Source organism: Podarcis filfolensis (genome assembly GCF_964270895.1).
Source record: "Podarcis filfolensis genome assembly, chromosome: 2".
Taxonomy (NCBI): Eukaryota; Metazoa; Chordata; class Lepidosauria; order Squamata; family Lacertidae; genus Podarcis; species Podarcis filfolensis.
In genome coordinates this window covers 105,627,452-105,647,644 of record NC_139605.1, presented here as the reverse complement: position 1 = coordinate 105,647,644, position 20,193 = coordinate 105,627,452, and the positions used below count along the sequence as shown (strand labels likewise).

General features: G+C 44.9%; 1 protein-coding gene across 4 annotated transcripts in view; it reads left to right on the top strand.

The window, feature by feature from the left end:
- The window catches only part of ANKFN1 (ankyrin repeat and fibronectin type III domain containing 1), a 271,898-nt gene that overhangs the window by 129,303 nt on the left and 122,402 nt on the right, over window positions 1-20,193 (top strand). For 2 of the 4 annotated variants that reach the window (XM_083598613.1, XM_083598612.1), the window contains exon 2: window positions 11,356-11,456. The gene's annotated coding sequence lies outside the window, so the exon portion shown is untranslated. Of the gene's footprint in view, window positions 1-11,044; window positions 11,086-11,116; window positions 11,255-11,355; window positions 11,457-20,193 lie in introns of those variants that run through there. The other 2 variants (XM_083598615.1, XM_083598614.1) reach the window with 2 other exon arrangements.

Genomic DNA, 20,193 nt, shown 5'->3' with positions numbered 1-20,193 from the left:
CCCCAAACACCTGTGAAAATGGCTATTATCTAATCACTATTACAGCGTGATTAGTTAGGCAAGAACATGTGCTCTGTTTCCCCTTTACCTGAGCGTATCCTTGCTCTTGCCACGCTTAAAATTCCCTTGGTATGTATTTTCTTGGGTCTGGAGTAGAAGAACATTCTATTTTTAGGCTCCACTTTGACATTGTCAGTGTTCTCCACGGCTTCTAGCTCGCTCTGGTTTATTCTCCTTGACTTTCCCCGGTGCCTTCTGAAAGAATCGTGCTTCGAGAGCTGGAAACGTTACGAATGGCTGTTGGCTTTAAACTTGTCCAGGCATCTTTCAGACATAATGAGAAGCTGTAGGCTAACTGTGACAGTGGGTTGTAAGGATAGTCGTAATCTGTGGGGAAAGAGACCATTTCTTCCGATGTCCCCATGTCGTATCATATCCTCCTGCTTTTTGCACTGTTGGGTGTATATTTTAAATTGGAAGTCATGCTTGAGAAATGGCTACTCAATGAAGCACCCATGGTTCCAATGGGAACCATGCTGGGAAAGCTGGTAGGATCATGGAGGTGGAAGTAACCATAAGTGGCAAGTTGTGTGGTCCTCTCACCTGTAGACCAGACAATACTTTTCTCCTGCGTTGTGCATTTTGATCTGAGATAATATTACCATAGACAATTGCCCTGAACTAATTCATTTCTCCTCCAAATGCTGCAGAGCAGTCAGCTTATTCTAAAGGAATTTAGATTAGACTCATAAGGTGCATTCACACACCATTTCAAACTGCAACTAGGGAGGCAAGAAAGCTTTGTTCTCCATTCTGTCTTGGATTTCTCACTGTGGCGATCACACAGGGTCCCCGGACGTTTAACGGTCTATTGATCCCTGTGCCATCACTGTGCTCGCTTCCCCACTGCCACCAACCCGATACTCTCGGATACACACTGAGTCCAGACAGTTGTTAACATTAAACCAAATAAACAAGTTTATTTTATAAGCATTAACAAGTTTATGGTTTCAGATAATTTTTCTTGTCTGTTTCTTAACCTTAGTTTCTTTACCGGCCTATACCTTCCTAATACCTTCTAACTGATTATCCCAACTGTTTAACTGACTCCTCTTAACAGATTCTCTTACTCTCTCACATCAAACTAGCCCAACCCACAGACTTATCCTTCTCTGACTCCAGACTGACTTCTTAACAACTCTAACTCTAACTCCTCCCCTTGGATTCCTATTGGTTAATCAATTTAGACTTAGTTAACCCTTTCTTTATGACCCAGTATGATGTCACAAACCTAGGAGGGCAAACGCCACACTCACACGCAGCGCTGTTTCTATTCTGCTACAGTTTGCCTTTCACCAATTTCTCCTACTGTCTGCCGTGGTGAAATTATCCACAGTTCTGAATCACATGGGGTTGCATCTGGGGCAAGAGTAACGTGGCAAGCTTTTTATCTGAGGGGTCCTCAACATCAGATGAACGTATGGATTGAGGGATGGAGAGGTTGGCAACTGAAGGAGCGTCTCCACCCCCATCGTTCTACCCAGACACTGAGGTCCAGCACCAAGGGCCTTCTGGTGGTTCCCTCACTGCGAGAAGCCAAATTACAGGGAACCAGGCAGAGGGCCTTCTCGGTAGTGGCGCCCACCCTGTGGAACGCCCTCACACCAGATGTCAAAGAGATAAACAACTACCTGATATTTAGAAGACATCTGAAGGCAGCCCTGTTTAGGGAAGGTTTTAATGTTTGATGGATTACTGTATTTTAGTATTTTGTTGGAAGCCGCCCAGAGTGGCTGGGGAAGCCCAGCCAGATGGGCAGGGTATAAATAACAAATTATTATTATTATTATTATTATTATTATTATTATTATTATTACTACTACTACTACTACTACTACTAACTACTACTACTCATTGTGTAGCTATCACTTGCTTTTGAAGTTAGCCCAGTGCCTAGTGCCTGCTGTGGCTGGTGGGGTGGAGGACAGGGAAAGCAAACAGTTAGAGCCAGAGGCAATGATGGGCACAACCAGCTAATTCTAGCTTTGCCTTCATCCTCTTTCCTGCTGAGTTCTACAAGGGCAACCTTGAGAGTGAAGAAGAGAAGGAGGCAGCTGACAGGCAGTGCCATCTCCTGAACTGTTTGTAAGTTGGAAGGCAGGCAGGTAGGGGAGTGGCTGAGAGCAGACTGAAGCTGGTGGTGCAGTTCTCCATTTGCCCTTAATGGACCACCTTCCGTGGGAGCTGAGTGCTAAGTAGCTTGGGATGTGCTAAATTTTCCCACCTCTTCTGAAAAAGTCCCCCACCCCGTCCCTATAAAATCCAAGCTGTTTCATGTGAGTGCACATTGCATGATTAGAACAATGTGGTTTTAAGCTGATTTCCCCAAGCAAGCCATAAAATCCTAGTCTTATTTAGCTGATGGGCTCTGCTGGCTTACTTAAATACTTTAGAAATATTGCCTGTATTGTCAATCTGTGATCGCTACATTAATTAGTCAGCTAATTAGCTGATAGCATGTGCATGAACTGATGAAGACTCACTTCAATTAGTGAGCAACTTATTGTTGTATTAGCACTCTTTACCCTTCTTCCGTTTTCTGAAGTTACATAGCATCTGTGATAGGAGGCGTGTTCAGATGGCACTGTTGATACCTGATGGCAAAATTACCCCATGCAGATCTCTAATCTCTCTCTGCTCTTCTGGGTTGAATCTGGGGGTGAATGGATCTGTCAATTTCAGTTTCTTGTTTTTCCAATGTAAGTTGAGTTCTGCACATTTCCATATCAGTTTTTTAAAGTCATCTTGAAAATTCATTAGCATTTGAGTGCAAATTTCTCCTAACAACAACATTTTTGTCACACGGTTTCCCTTAACATGATACATTTTTGTATGCCATTTTCACTAATATATGCAATTTTATGCATACTTTAGTGTTTGAGGTTTTGTACGTGTTGTTTGGCTAGAAAGCTGTATTGCAAAATTCAGAGAAGCAAAAAGTTTCCCCAAAATGGCTTTGTTTCAAGTTTTTATATTATTTCAGAAAGTAGGAATTGAATCAAATTTCTTCTCTATTCACAGTCACTCTGGGACAAGAGCAAATTTCCCACCCCCCCATATATTATAACTCACTGTGAGTCGGAGGTCATAATGTAACAAGTCCCTGTCCCCTCCATTGTCAATATCATTTGCTGGCAGAAAGCATGATGTTCCCTGGAGTATGCGATAAATTTTAGCAGGCAAAATGCTTAGGAAATGGGAAAGCCACTGCAAGAATGCTAAACCCCATGGCAAATGTAATGTCCACACCAGCTCTGGATCAGAAGACCAGGAAGTATGTGCATAATTAAGTCTAGTGTTCTTACGCTTTTATACTGTGGTATGCCTTTTTCTACTGCAGAGTTTGAGAAACCACGTCTTCAGTCTGAATCAGTGTATAAACTTGCAGAAAAGCTCAGTCCAATCCATTAATTCATCATATTCACCAAGGATTTTATGCTGTGCAAATTCTCCAAGCATCCCAGAACTGCTGCACCCCTTAAGCCTTCCTCAACCTCAGCATTTATAAATAAGCCGGTTATGAAAGTACTATGCTTCCTTCTGAAAAGGAGGAGAAACTAGTCTTTTTAGGGCTTCCTTGCATTTTCCACTATTTGGAGAGTGGGTTGGGAAAGAGAGAGACATAAAACTAGATTAATAGATAGATACAGATAAATGAACAATGTATTGCGTACATAGACGTATATAAATGTGTATACGGGAAACTGGGTGGTGGGGTTTTTTTTGTCTCCCCTTCAAGTAATTTTCTTTCAGTAACATTTAATATGTTTTCCCAAACGGAGACTATTAAGTACAGCGGAGGGTTGAGTGATAGCTGAAAAAGCACCAAATCCTGACCCAGGAGGAAATGAGTTCCTAACAGTGAAACAAAAGTCCTTTCTTTAATTAAGCCAGCTAAGTTGCTCACTACTATTGCAAATATCTATTAACCCGGTTGCAAAGGCCTTACACATTAGCAGCCCTTGTTCCAGGGAGTGCCTGTAGCTGCACCATGTGGCGTGTGTTTCAAATGAGCATTCAGTAAGATAACATCAGGATCATTTATTATGTGGCTTGAACGTTAGTAATTAAATTGCGACACTTTGCCCACGCGTCTCATGTGACATTGAATAAGGGATATTCACGTGTGCAACGTTGATGCCTTGGTGATAGCCGCTTAGACACGTCTTGCAACAGAATCAGTTTGTGCATTCAACAGCCCGGTAATGTTAAACGTCTAGTAATCAACTGTGGAAAGGAAATTATGTGCCCACATTTGTGAATCAGGCCTACAAATAATAGCAACACAGTTATAGCAGTTACGCATTCAGGCTCAGTGGTTTAGATCACAGCGCCACCCATGTCCCATGTCTTGCGCTTGCCGATCAGAAGGTTGGCATTTTTAATCCCTGTGACGGGGTGAGCTCCCATTGCTCGGTCCCAGCTCCTGCCAACCTAGCAGTTCGAAAGCACGCCAGTGCAAGTAGATAAATAGGTACCGCTGTGACAGGAAGGTAAACAGCGTTTCTGTGCACTCTGGTTTCCATCACAGTGTTCTGTTGCACCAGAAACTGTTTAGTCATGACTCAGAAAGCTGTGGACAAACACCGGCTCCCTTGGCCTGAAAGCAAGATGAGCGCCACAACCCCATAGTCGCCTTTGACCGGACTTAACTGTCCAGGGATCCTTTACCTTGTTGTTTTTACTACATTCAGGACCAGGGAGCCCCCCACAACCGCAGGTCCCCTGTCCCCATAAAACAGTACAGTGGTACCTCAGGTTAAGAACTTAATTCATTCTGGGGGTCTGTTCTTAACCTGAAACTGTTCTTAACCTGAAGCACCACTTTAGCTAATGGGGCCTCCCGCCGCCGCTGCGCCACTGCCGCGTGATTTCTGTTCTCATCCTGAAGCAAAGCTCTTAACCCGGGTACTATTTCTGGGTTAGGAGAGTCTGTAACCTGAAACGTCTGTAACCTGAAGTACCACTGTACTCCTGTCTTGTCAGGATTCAACCTCAATCCATTAACCACCATCCATCCTCCAACTGCCTCTAGACCCTCACACAGGACATTCACCACCTCCACTTGTTCTGATTTAAAGTAGGGTTGTCTTTTTTGAGTTTTGGTCAAAGTTGTCAAGCTAGCCCCATTTCCTGACCATTGTCATTTCTTCATTTCATAGCAACTTAGATGGGATTCCAAGAACAGCAGAGGACTTTGCCCTGTGATCAACTTTTGTAAAATGCAAAGGGCTCTGGATAATAAAAATGATAATAGATAAGCAAGCAAGCTATAAGCAGAAAACATTTCCTTTTTGCTTGCAGAGTTCGCCCACCAGCCTCGCAAGTGGCGCAGCTCACATTTCAAAGCCCAAAAATTGTCATAAATTGAAACAGAAACCAGCTCCCAGCATATTAGCCACCGTCTTATTTGTTTGGTAAAATGCATAATTTTAGACGCTACAGCAATAAGAAGAAAACAATTTGTGGTTGTCCTCAACCACAGGTAGGCAGACCAATTTCATTAAAGAAAGGCAATTGCTTTGCTGCTCTGTTCTGTGCTGTGGAATAAATAAGATTGCTGATGATGAACTAGCCTGTGGTTGCTCCTGGGACAGGAACAACTTCAGGTGGGGAAAGAAGGTTGGGCTTAGATTTTGGGAGCCTGTGGCTGCTTTCAACTTTTAATTCCTTATGGCCATCTTGAAAGTACAGTGGTACCTCGGGTTACAGATGCTTCAGGTTACAGACGCTTCAGGTTACAGACTCCGCTAACCCAGAAATAGTACCTCGGGTTAAGAACTTTGCTTCAGGATGAGAACAGAAATCGTGCTCCAGCAGTGCGGTGGCAGCAGGAGGCCCCATTAGCTAAAGTGGTTCCTCAGGTTAAAAACAGTTTCAGGTTAAGAATGGACCTCCAGAACGAATTAAATTCTTAACCCGAGGTACCACTGTAAGTGCAAAGGCAAGGTGGTTGAAACAAGGTAACATTCAAAGCTGAATAAATAGCACCCACAGTTTCCTAGAAGTTGTTGGTTCCTTGCCTTCTGTTGGACATTCTCACTGAATGTGTAAGTTTTGACTAGTTGGAATGCATAGGAAGTGATAGATCCAGTTATAGGCTATTGAGAGTTCAGAAAATTTCCATTTTAAAGCCAATTCTGTATTTGTTCATATAGGTAAGTTCACGTTCGATTCCATATCAGAGTCTTGCATGATCTTTCCTAAATGGCCAGGCAGGTTTCTCCGAAGGATCCTATGGCCAAGCACAGTAAGAATGACTCATCCTTTTCAATACTGATATCGAGGAAAGAGAGCTTTTCCTACTTATAGGCTAACCATTCCTGAAGTGCCACATTTACAAGAAGAATCAAAATGTATATAAGATATTAGAAAAGGGCTGTTCATTTGTAAAAGGCAACAACTTGCTGAATGCTGACAGTCTCATATCAAATTTCATGAATGTTCAAAAAGTCAAAAAATGTTGACATGGACACCTAAGTGTGATTGTCATCAATAAAAAAGTAGACATTTATTTCTGGACCTGACAGCATTCATATCTGAATGTCAACATTTGCCAAACTTTGCACATTCACTTTATGTTTTGTTGGGTTTTATAACCAGCAACAAGAACCTTTTCATGAGGGTGAAAGAGGAGAGCGCAAAATATGGTTTGAAGCTAAACATCAAAAAAAGGAAGATCATGGCCACTGGTCCCATCACCTCCTGGCAAATAGAAGGGGAAGAAATGGAGGCAGTGAGAGATTTTACTTTCTTGGGCTCCATGATCACTGCAGATGGTGACAGCAGCTACGAAATTAAAAGACGCCTGCTTCTTGGGAGAAAAGCAATGACAAACCTAGACAGCATCTTAAAAAGCAGAGTCATCACCTTGCCAACAAAGGTCCGTATAGTTAAAGCTATGGTTTTCCCAGTAGTGATGTATGGAAGTGAGAGCTGGATCATAAAGAAGTTTGATCGCCGAAGAATTGATGCTTTTGAATTATGGTCCTGGAGGAGACTCTTGAGAGTCCCATGGACTGCAAGAAGATCAAACCTATCCATTCTGAAGGAAAGCAGCCCTGAGTGCTCACTAGAAGGACAGATCCTGAAGCTGAGGCTCCAATACTTTGGCCACCTCATGAGAAGAGAAGACTCCCTGGAAAAGACCCTGATGCTGGGAAAGATGGAGGGCACAAGGAGAAGGGGACATCAGAGGACGAGATGGTTGGATAGTGTTCTCGAAGCTACCAGCATGAGTTTGACTAAACTGCGGGAGGCAGTGGAAGACAGAAGTGCCTGGCATGCTCTGGTCCATGGGGTCACGAAGAGTCGGACACGACTAAACGACTAAACAACAACAATAACCAGCCACTGTAGAACCAGGGGATATTTGGAAACTGAGCAGAGCTGGGCCCTCTCAACAACTTCCTCACTTCTCCTGCTTGTTTGATTAAGCCATTAAATAGTACAGAGAATTGATGGTGTTTTCTTCTCTTGCAACAGCCAGACCAGAGGTGTTTCGTACATGCTATTGTGCACTCAAACCATCCTTGGATGTTGAATGGCAGTGTCATGATCATAGAAATTAATGCAAGAGTGGATTAAGGCTTCACAAAATGCTCTTTGCCACATGTACCCAAGCAGCACCAGGAGGGAATGTGTAGAGGCTGTTTGTATGTGTGAACACCCTTAAAAATACTAGGACATTAAACATTCATATATGCATAATGTGAGTCAGTATGACTTCACCACATGGGTGCTGACATATAATTAAATTTATAAATAAGGATCATATGAATTACAAGTCTCTTGTGTGAATTTAGAAAAAAATATTGTTGTACCCATTGACAGATAGGGATGGGGAACTATGTATATATTTATGATGCTAGAAATTATCATTCTAAGCTGTGATGTTCATATGTTGCCTTCATAGCTATTTTTGGGTTTTCAGTTGCTACTAAAATCCTGCATGGGCTTCAGATAAGATTATTGACATCACCGCCACCCCAAAATAACAACCCAGAACCAGGCCAATTCAGGTCTTGCATCCAAATCTGCTGAAACGGCGACTCAGAGGTGGTTTCAATTATTAGCTCGTGGGCAACTGAAGAGGGAAAACCTTGCTTATACAAGTGATCTACCAGAATAAGTGGGTGCCTCCAACTCATTCATGCAAGATCACACATCTACTTCCATTAAATGCAACCAATTTTATTTTCACAGAAACAGAGCCATTGATGCTATGCTCAGATGCGCAACTCACACAAGGAGATCACTTTTGGGAAGAGACTCGGGGGTTGTTTTTTTGCTTCCTTCTGAAACTCGGAAGAAGCTGGTTGTTCAGCCATATCTCATGTGCATGACCCTAGATAGAGTTATATAGTGGTACCTCGGGTTAAGTACTTAATTCGTTCCAGAGGTCCGTTCTTAACCTAAAACTGTTCTTAACCTGAAGCACCACTTTAGCTAATGGGGCCTCCCGCTGCTGCCGCGCTGCCGGAGCACGATTTCTGTTCTTATCCTGAAGCAAAGTTCTTAACCTGAAGCACTATTTATGGGTTAGTGGAGTGTGTAACCTGAAGCGTATGTAACCTGAAGCGTATGTAACCCGACATACTACTATACAAGGCAATTGCCTCTCACTCATGTCTCCTCTCCCAGGGAACCTCTAACATAAACAGCTTCTCAGGTACCTTGGGGACAACTATATCACCAGGGCAACGTGTGAAGCAGGATGTCTGGACACTGATAAGAGGCAGCAGATAAATGGCCATGAATAAGTTATTCCTGAATAATTTAACTCTTGGGGGATAAATAAATCTAGAGCTTGGGTGGTGGGTTGTGTAGAAACTTTCAGGTTATGGGAGTCGGGCAGAGTTGAATGATTGATAGAGAAGGCAGGCAAGAGAGGTGGAAGAGATTTATGGTACAAGGCTGACCATGCCTTGATTGATTGATTGATTGATTGAATTTATATAGAGCCCTATACCCAGGGGTCTCAGGACAGTTCACATAATAAAATTAAGATATAAAACCATACAATACCTAATAAAAGTAAAAACAGCAACCCAATACCCTCCCCCCAAAAACCACATTCTAAAAGGGCATAGGATGTAAATCAGATCAATCAAATGCCTGGTTAAAAAGGAATGTTTTTGCCTGGCGCCTAAAGGTGTATTATGAAGGTGCCAGGGGAACTTCCCTAGGGAGACCTTCCACAAACAGGGAGCCACTGCAGAGAAGGCCCCGTTCTCGTGTTGCCACCCTCCGAACCTCTTGAGGAGGAGGCACACGAAGAAGGGCCTCAGAAGATGATCTCTGGGTCTGGGTAGGTTCATATGGAAAGAGGCAGTCCTTGAGGTATTGCGGTCCTGAGCCCTTTAAGGCTTTATAGGTCAAAACCAGCACTTTGAATTGGGCCCGGAAACTCACTGGTAGCCAGTGCAGTCAGAGCAGGATTGGTGTAATATGCTCAAACTGTCTTGCCCCGGTGAGCAACCTGGCCACTGAATTCTGCACCAGCTGAAGTTTCCTAACCGTCTTCAGAGGCAGCCCTACGTATAACGCATTGCAGTAATCATTGCCTTATCAGAAGTTAGTCCTATTGAATTCCATGGGATCTATTCCAGGGTATTCAGGGTTAGAATTTCAGCCTTCATGGGTAGCGTATCCTGTTACCCAAAGCATCCAGATTTCATACAGCCACAGTCCAGAGATTCTGAAGTGCCTACTTGTCCTGTCAAACCAGCCTGTATAATGACAGACTGCATTATCATCACCAGCTCTGCCTATATGCAAGGCTGCCTACTTAAATGTTGCATGAATTAGTCTGGCGTAAGCTGCCACCACCTGGATTCCATGCTCACACTGCAGATCTCCAATATAGTCATCAGTGTTCCTTGAAAGCTCCTCTTTCTCCCTCTTTAAACACCTTGAATTGGGCATTTGACATGATGGTTAATGATGTGGATTAAGGAATGCTTAGCCCCCATTAAGTAATATTAAGCCTTTGCCTGTAGGCGTTCCGGAAGATGCTGAAAACTAAAGAGAAAGGGGTTGCTCAGCAATTCGTAGGATCTCAGCACTTCTCCAAATGATTCCACATAGCGGATGAGCCCATTGGTTGCCTTGCATAACCAAACTCCCAGAAAATACACAGGAGCATTATAAAACAATGTTGCAGACGATTGAAAATGGCAGGATCTGCAATGAATGTCCTAAAGGCTCTCTTAATTTTATTCTGTTGCTAGGTGCTTAACAGGACTCTTACGGTTGGCTGAAACGAACCAGGACTGTATAGTATGGCGTTCAGTCATTTTTATCTTAGATAAAACACATAGCTGTATTTTTAGCGTACGGTACTTTTGAAACCCTAGGAGAGTCCATTAAAAAAGCAACAGCAACACACCACAACACCACAAGCCTCTTTCAAATTGCACATTTTACGAATGCCTTTTTTATCACATAGTTCAAGGCACTGCAAAAGATGTGTGCTAGGATTTGCTACAGCTTAATTGGAGCTGCGATGTTTTGGTTTGCGTGTGGGCAGATTTCATAACCTTTGGGGTGCTAACCTGTTCAGTGCTGGCTGGGATTCTTTCCCATTATCTTGCAGGTGTCCCAGAGCTATGGATGTAGCTGTTGCTTTGTTGCTGCAATTTCAGGCAGTGGACCCGGAAGTGGGGCAAATGAGAGACCACTTCATCAGATGTAACCATAAACTGCTGGACCAAGTGATGGGCTCAGAGTTCTTACCTTCTTAGGGATTTCACATAAAACTAATTGTGGTGGTTGTTTAAATGGCTTCTCTATTATTGCCTGTTTGATCAGCCAGAGTGACAGTTGCTTACCATTCTGGTTCTTGTTTACTCTGGGCAATTCTCTCTCTCTCTCTCTCTCTCTCTCTCTCTCTCTCTCTCTCTCTCTCTCTCTCTCCTTCCTCGCTGGTCTGATCAGTTCTGAGAGATACAACAGGATAACAGCAGATCGCATCATATAGCCAGAGGCTTCCTTGACAACACAAAACAAGACTCTGAAAAGCGGGTATATTAGCTACAGTGCCAAGAGGGCAGAAAGTGTTAAAGAATTCAATTCTGTTTATTTGGATATTGCCTCATTTTGCTGCTAGCCCTCCTCTCTGTTCTTTTGCGTGCTTTACGTTTTGCATAAAGCTTTTTACAGTACTGATGTTCAACTTCAGCCCCTGCTGATGGTGAATGTATATATATATATTTATATATTAATCATTCGCTCAGTATAGGGAAGAGGTTCACTCTCTTTCTTTCTCTCTCTCCCTCTCTTTCTGCCTGGAAGCTTCAGCACACAGCAACACTCAAAAGAAACCTATGTATTGAATGAAATTAGTGGACAATTGGCACGAACTTGCTTCTCTTCAGCCTCCTCCTCCTCAACTGGTGAGTGAAATTTAATTCTCTAACATGCACATCCTATAGCTTAAGGGGAGGGGGAGGGGAGAAAACAGCTGGCAGATAGATGGACCTTGTAGAAATGTTGCTGCGATGTTTTCCTACCTGTTGTGCATGCAGCTTTCCGGGAACCTCACTAAGAAGCTCGCTGTCCCGTGTGCCCACTTGAGTTGTACCGTGGAACTGTAGGCGTATGTATATATAGGACCGCTACAAACCTATGTCAATTGGGACAGGCATGACATTTAGGAATTCCCCTCCTCAATCTTGAGATAGAAAACTGCCTCCGACGTTCATTGCGTGGAAGACAGAGGGGTGTCAAAGGTTAGGGTTTAAGCTTACACCTCCTGCAAATGCACCCTTGTATAATAAATCTACACGAAGAAGCACATTGCTGTTGACATGCAATGCTATGTGGGGCTGACTGATGCCCCAGGCACATGCTTTATGATTAATGACATGTATGAGTATCAGGAGAATTACAGATATGTGCGCAAGTACAGTAATAATGTTAGGAACTGCAGAATGCAGTGTGGGCTGTTTCTCTCCCCCCCCCCCCCTTCCTGGAAGTGTAAGGTTTGTGCGGTCGGCAAGTTACTGGATTATTTACACTCATTATCACCCCTTTATTGCCACCGTGACATTAATTCTTGACAAAAGGGGAAAGGCACCAAGGGAGCCAAACGGCTAAATGCAATTAGCATACGAGCAACCGGAATGCATGCCCTCCTGCTGCGTTCCGCAGATGCCCCCGCGATTTGATCACTTGAGCGGCTTGGATAAACGGCACTGAGGACCATGAAGCAATGGAACGGGCATGAGGAGCGGCTAGGGGGCTGTGCCCACATCACCTCATTTACGCTGTGACCCAAGCTGGCTGTTATCCGAGGTCCCCGGAGATGAGAGTCCTCCGGTGTACGGGCTTGCTGCACCACCTAGCGTCAGCTACGGCCAGCTTTTGCAAAGAATTCCCTCCAGGTTTCAGCTCCAGCAAGCAGCTGTGGTGCATGTTACACAGAACATGGGGAGCCATGGCACAGGTGTGGCTGGTGAAGCCCTGTGAGAATCCTGGATGGTTCAGGAGTACAGTCATACCTCGGGTTACAGCCGCTTCAGGTTGCGTTTTTTTTGGGTTGCGGACCGCCGAAACCCGGAAGTACCGGAATGGGTTACTTCTGGGTTTCGGTGGCCGCGCATGTGCAGAAGCGCTAAATAGCGCTTTGCGCATGTGCAGAAGTGCCAAATCGCAACCCACGTGTGCGCAGACGCACAGACATGGGTTGTGAATGCTGCGGGTTGTGAACGTGCATCCCGCACAGATCACGTTTGCAACCCAAGCATCCACTGTAGCTGGAAGTGGAATGTTCTTCTGTGTATAGAATTATAGAACTGTAGAGTTAGAGGGGAACCTGAGCATCCTCTGGTCTGACCCCCTGCAATGCTGGAATACGCAGCTGTCCCAGATGATGGTCGAACCTGCAACCACTGGCAGAGGAAGAGGAGTGCAGGGGGAGCGCACGGCCCCCGGCAGCGCAATCCCAGTGGGGTGTCATTGTGGCTGCCCTCTTGCCTGCGCTGGGCGCCACACCCCCAGGACCCACATCACACCCCTGCAGGTGGCACACCATGCCCCTGGGACGTGCACCAGCCCTGCTCTCCGCCCCCCAGTGCCAGAGCATGAAGTTCCTCCACTGCCTGCAACCTTGACATTATCAGCACCATGCTCTAACCAACCGAGCTATCTATGTTTGCTTATTGTTATGTGGTTCTATCAGGGCTCTCAATTATTTACTCCCAACAACCCTCCGAGGTAGGTAAGGCTGAGAGATGCCACCCAGAGAGCCTCAAGACTGAGTTGGGATTTGAACTAGAGTCTCCAAGGCCCTAGCCTGACACTCTAATGATTGCAGCACACCGAGCAAGAGAAGGAAGCTGCAGCGGGTTTGCCAGCAGAGAAAGGCAGGCGGCTGTATGTCTCTGAGTACGAGGCACTGGGTATCAGAAGTTGCAAGAGCCCAGGTTCCGCTTGCAGGTTTCCCATAGCATAGGGGCATCTAGTTGGCCATTGTGAGTACAAGATGCTGGACTAGGTGGGCCTTTGTCCTGATCCAGAAGGACTCTCTTTACGTCCTTAAGAAGCAGCAGCAGTCGGGGACAAAGGCAAGGAGGAGGTGGAGGAGTCTCTGGGGACAGTTTCAGTGAAGAGAGAAGTGGCAACAAGTGGTGCCGCTGTGTCAAGGAGCTGTCAACAAGTACTGTCATCCACAGGGCAGGCACACACACGGAAGGCACAGGATGAAATTAGCTTTTTATCAGCAGAAAAAACAACACAGCAATGTCCTTGCTTTGTCTTAACTCAATGAAGGCATTGCTGAAACTAAGCTCTAGGCATGCCCTTCCCCTGTAGTGTCTCACTCTGGATCCCTCCCAAGCAGACGAAGGCAGTGTCGAGGGGGTGTGCTTCTTCTCTGGGCCTGTCTGGTGCATTGCTCAGCAGTGTGCAGGACCCTCCTCTAGCATGGAGTCAGAGGGCAAGGAGAGTCAGCAGGACTGTGACTGTGCACATGCTGTGACTCTCAGCTAATCCTGTTCTTGAAGGCCCTCCTTCTCCTGACCCCTCTTGATCACTCAAGTCTCCTGTATCTATCAGTTCCCAGCTTGTCCCATCTACTGACTGCTCCTCAGTGTCCCACCACCAGGTTCTGGGCTCTAAGGTGTCATCTTCGGAGCCCTCTCTGGGGGGCTCTTGGGAGGCAGGCTCCCACCAGTCTTCTTCATCCAGCCGGTCCGATCCCTCCCTGTGGGACTCTTGGGCTGGTGGCTCCCAGCTCATCCAGCCTGACTGTGACACTCTGAGACATTGCAGGAAAAGCACCATTGAGCATGAAGCTTAAGGGTTTGGGGCACCATTGCTACACATGCAGATTGAGGAAGCATGAGTGACATATAGGAAGCTTCCTTATATCAAGCACGCCTATTGGTCCATCTCACTTTGCTTTGCCTACACTGACTGTCAGTGACTCCCCAGGGCTTCAGATAGATGGCATTCCCAGCCCTTACCTGGAGATGCTGATGTTCAAACCTGGGATCTTCTGCATGCTCTGTCAATGCATGCTCTTCCTCACCAGAGTGAGATACATGAACTCCATCTCCACAGGGGATTCAATAGGAGCTGCCCCATGGCATTACCAGGCAAGCAATTTCCTGCATTGTTTGTTATTTGATATTTATTTAAACCCTTCAATCGCATGATTCTCAAGGGGATTCGCAGCAGGCTGTGAATCTAGAGAGAAATATCTCATAGCCCTTGGATCTCCCTGCTTATGAATGGGACCAGAGTGTGCTTACCTTTCCTTCTATTGTACGAAACAAACAGGTGATTGGAGCAGAGTGATCCGTCTGGTGGGTGGTGGGGAGCAAGTTCTCTGCAGTAGTGACTGCTCCTTCCTTGGCCGATCATAGAATCATAGAGTTGTAGAGATGAAAGGAACCATAAGGATCATCTCGTCCAACTCCCTGCAATGCAGGAATCTTTTGGCCAAGGTGGGGCTCGAACCCACAACCTTGCGATTAAGAATCTCATCTTCCACCAACTGAGCTATCTATGATGGATGGGAACAGACTGGTCTTCACCTTGCTGCAATGTTAATCCTAGGGGATAAGGACCCTTGGATGCCTAGCTGATGATTGAGGCCAGAATATACTTCCTTGTTTTGTTCTACGGTCCCAGCAGAATTGTTGCTGCCAGTTTTCAAAACCAAGCAGGTGTTTATAGAAAGGAAGGCATTCATTTTCTTTCGGCCTAAGAACACAGCTATGGAAGGATGAAACCAACTGCCCTAAGGTTCATTCCCTGAAGTGGCTGTGCTGGGCCGGGGGTAACATGTGAAACACGGTCCAGTACCGGTCCAGAATCCAAAGGTTCCACTGGGAGTCAGTCTGACAGGGCCAAGGCAGGACACAAGGCAGGAAACCAGGCAAGGACAGGTACAGGATCTCAGACTGGATCTAGCATACAGCAATGTTGCTCCTGCAACCTGGGGTGGGGTCCGACAGCCTTTTATCTTTGTCAGGTTAGCGGCCAATCCTGATTCCCTGGCAACTCACTTGCCTGTTTTGCCTGAAGGCGAGCACTCCTCCTGCAAGTACTCAGGTCTCTCCTTCTCTCAGACCTTAGTCTCTGCAGCTCTGGAGACGTCAGTGGGTTACTAGACCCAGGGGCCGCCTCAGCATCCCCTGACCAAACCAGTAGTGGAGCAGCTGTAGGCAATGGCCCAGCTGAAGGCAATGAGGCAATCCCCGCATCTGGAGCCAGGGCAGGCCCAGGCCCCTGACTCGGCCCAGCTGGTGTTTGTTGCAGGGGAACCTGTGCAGACTTGGACTCTTCAGGATCAGGCCCCAGACTAGGTTCAAGTGATGCCTGAGGCTGAGGCAAAGGATCCAGTGCAGACTGAGTCTCCTCTGGTTCCAAGTCTGAGCCCGAGTCCCAGGCCATCACAGTGGTGGGGCTCCCAAACCTCCTAGAGCCCCTTGAAGGCAGACTTTCACCAGTCACTTGAAACAGGCCCCCCTCCATGCACCAGCTTCCTGTTGCCCCACCTGAGATCATGGCCATCCTGTGGAGGACCTCTACACCAACATCTAAAGTCCCAAATATCAAGTGGTGGGAGGAGAGATTCCTCTGGAATATGGCAATCCCATATAGTATAATGCAGCTGCCATATGGAGGGGTTGTTAGGGGGGTTGTAACCTAACACACCACAAACACAAAGCACGTTTAAAGGACATGACTTTCCCTCAAGAATCCTGGGAATAACAATTTTTGAAGTTGCTAGGATCTATAGATCAGTAAGGGGTAAGCTCCAGCTCCTAGGATGCTTTAAATGTACGGCGTGTACACTGCCGTAGAAACCTCCCAAAAGTCTGTGAATAAGGCCATATTCCCATAGAAATTAAACCAGGCAGCCCTGAACCCTTCAGCATGTTCTTCTGTCTCACTGCCACTCTCACACCTTCCCACACTTGATTCTTTTCTTAAATAATCAAAAGAGACCAGCAGCTGAGTTGCAGATTCTCCTAGCTTCTTGGTGAGTAATTATGGGGAAAGAGTTGTTTTAGAGCACGGAAAACCAAGTAGGTGCTATGCTGGATTTAGGACAGTGCGGGCAGTTCCCCCGCACAGGGTGCTGAGCTGAAGAGGCATAAAATTGAGAAGATCCATAATTGAGAAGATCCATTGGGGGGGTACCAAATTTTGGTCTTACACAGGGCACCATATTATGAAGGATTACCAAAGTCTGCCCCGTTGGGTGTCCAAGGGCAACATCTTGGTTTTGTCCATCCTGCCACCCTACCCCTGCCAAGCCTGAAGGTTCTGGGATGTAGCTCAAGACAACACAATATTATTCCCCATTCTTGGAGAAGTCACTTCCTTTCCCTCTCTTTCCTCATTCTGATTGGCTATCCTATACCCCAGTTGGCATTCTACATTCTTACAGGGGACTAAGCTGGGATAAGGGTACCATTTTCTTCAATTCACGTTCTAATGCCGACCTTACCGATTTACTCTTCCTGAAACAATTTGTGAACTGAGATGCAACAATGCTTTGAAATTCACGTTTCTCTGAATTTTGTTCTCCACCCCGAAAATTGTACAGAAATTAGTATATACGGGGAAAGGGTGTGTTAAAACTCTCTCTCTGTGTGTATGTATGTGTTTCTTTTCAATGGGATATCTTGTTTTATATATAATAATAATTTTTATTAGTTTTCCATTGCAATCCAATGATAGCCTCATTATAGCAATAGCAATTTATAATTCAATTGTTAATACCAATAGTTCAAATTCCGAATTATATAATTTAGATAAGGTGGGCTCCCCATGTGCTAGAATTGATAGCTTGATTATTTGCTTTATTTCTGCATTCCAAAATCTTATTCATTTCTATTACACTCCGGTCATAATAATAATCCCTTATACAACAACTGCAATATTAAGAACTTCTATTCGTGTTGACACATTAAATAATTTATAAAACTACAACTGAGGAACCCAAACTATATCCTTGTTATTCCTGTGTGTGGCAAATATTCGGTCTGTAGTGTTTCTGCCTGTCCTTGTAAAATGTTATGTCTTTCTTTCCCCCGGTTGTTGCTGTTATCCATCATGCCTTGGGTAGAGCTGATATCCCATTGTTGTCTCAGAGATTTCTCCATTGCTCCACTGCATCTTGGCTGAGTGTGCTATGATGTGTCATTCCAAATAAAGAAACACTGCTAATGCAGCCTTTCAGATGTTTGGATTTTTGTGAGCTTTGAGTTCAAGGCTGGGGACTTTCCAGTGAGAGTATGTAATGCCTTTGTGTGCCTTTTACAATATCTGATTCAACTTCTCATGTTATGAGAGCACTTCCCATAATGGAATCATAGAACTATGGAGGCCTCTTAATGATTACTTCTGAGAAGCCTGTTGATGCTGACACACATCCTTAAAGAACATAGGAAGTAGATTTACACTGACCCAGACCATTGATCTAGTCCACTGACTGACAATGAATGTTCTCTATCACGGGACAGTTCTGGACAAGAGAGTCATGTGTCAAGGATGTAGTCTAGGCATCTGCAGAAGTAGCAGGTTTTTAGAAACAAAGCAAGACGTACATTACCTTACAACTTTCAAGTCTCTGCAGAGATTCAGTTTTGGAAATTGCTCTTCTTGCCATTGTTCTTTTGACATGAATGCACGCACACACCCTTTTCATGGATGCCAGCTTCAAATGTTCAGAATCATAACACAAGCCCTCTGGGATTTTGCAAAGGTAAATACAGTGGTACCTCGGGTTGCAAACACCTCGGGTTACAAACACTTCGGGTTACAGACTCTGCTAACCCAGAAGTAGTACCTCGAGTTAAGAACTTTGCCCCAGGATGAGAACAGAAATCCGGCGGTGGTGGTGCGTCAGCAGCGGGAGGCCCCATTTGCTAGAGTGGTACCTCAGGTTAAGAACAGTTTCAGGTTAAGAACGGACCTCCAGAGTGAATTAAGTTCATAACCAGAGGTACCACTGTAAAAGAGAGAATATATTTTCAGTCTGAATTAGGTTGTCATACAACCTTCTGCCATATTCAAACATGTTTCAACACCCTCTGAATCTCATCTAAGTTAAAGCTGAGATTGGCAAAACCAAAGAATAGCCCTTAGTCCACACACAAGTGATGTTAGGATTCGCACTTGACTGCAATGGGACTTCATTTCCCAACCTGTGGGTCCCGACCCATAAGTGAGTTACAAAGCCTGTTCAGGTGGGTCGCGGTGTTTATAAGTCAACCCGAAATATCCTGCAGTTAGATGGTGTGTCTCCCTTCCCATGAACAAAACTGTGAATAACTTGTAAGTATTATAAACATGTCAATGAATTCCGCATTAATAGGGACATTAAGTAAAGGTTTGCTTGGGTGCCTCAAGTAATGGTTATAAAACAGGCAAATTTGCAGTTAAAATGCATGGAATGCTATTAATTAGCAATGCTCTGACAACCCACAGTTCCTTCAAACTTGGGTGGTTGAGCACCTATCAGTTTGGAAGTGAAATAAAATCAGTTTCTTCTACATGCTTGAGGGAGGCCCTTGGTATGCAGGAAATGATATGTATGAAAACGCACAGGCAAACCCCGCCTGACAGGAACCTGTGAACTCATAGAATTTTGTTGTTGTTTTTTTATAAATTTTTTATTGATTTTCCAACATAAATTAAAACACATTACAACTGACAATACATAGACAAACAAACATGTAAACACGTATAATTTCATAACCTCTTTTTCTTAAGCCTTATTTCAACGACTTCCCCATACCTCCCTTTTCTGCATCCCTATTTTAAACTTTTTCAGCAACCCCTAATTTCAATTACTTATGATTCACTTTCTTTAATCCTTTTTCTCTTACCCAATCATTTATCACTGCAATTCTATTTTACATTACCCATGACATTTTAGCACTCATTAATTTTACAACAGTTCTTAAGATAAACTTTAAATTTCTTCCAATCTTCCTCCACCGTCTCTTTTCCTTGGTCGCGGATTCTGCCAGTCATCTCAGCCAGTCCCATATAGTCTATCACCTTCGTCTGTCACAGAATTTTGATGGCAGTTGAGCATAATGAGAAGATCGGGGGAAAGGGTCTAGAAGATACAGCAGACAGCAAGGAGATGGCTGCCCGGTTCAGGCAATGTTTGTGTGAAGGGGGCCCATGTGGTTTTTTCCCTTCTATTGTCGTCATCGTTTAGTTGTTTAGTCGTGCCCGACTCTTCGTGACCCCATGGACCAGAGCGTGCCAGGCACTCCTGTCTTCCACTGCCTCCCGCAGTTTGGTCAGACTCATGCTGGTAGCTTCGAGAACACTATCCAACCATCTCGTCCTCTGTCGTCCCCTTCTCCTTGTGCCCTCCATCTTTTCCAATGTCAGGGTCTTTTCCAGCGAGTCTTTTCTTCTCATGAGGTGGCCAAAGTATTGGAGCCTCAGCTTCACGATCTGTCCTTCCAGTGAGCACTCAGGGCTGATTTCCTTAAGAATGGATAGGTTTGATCTTCTTGCAGTCCATGGGACTCTCAAGAGTCTCCTCCAGCACCATAATTCAAAAGCATCAATTCTTCGGTGATCAGCCTTCTTTATGATCCAGCTCTCACTTCCATACATCACTACTGGGAAAGCCATAGCTTTAACTAT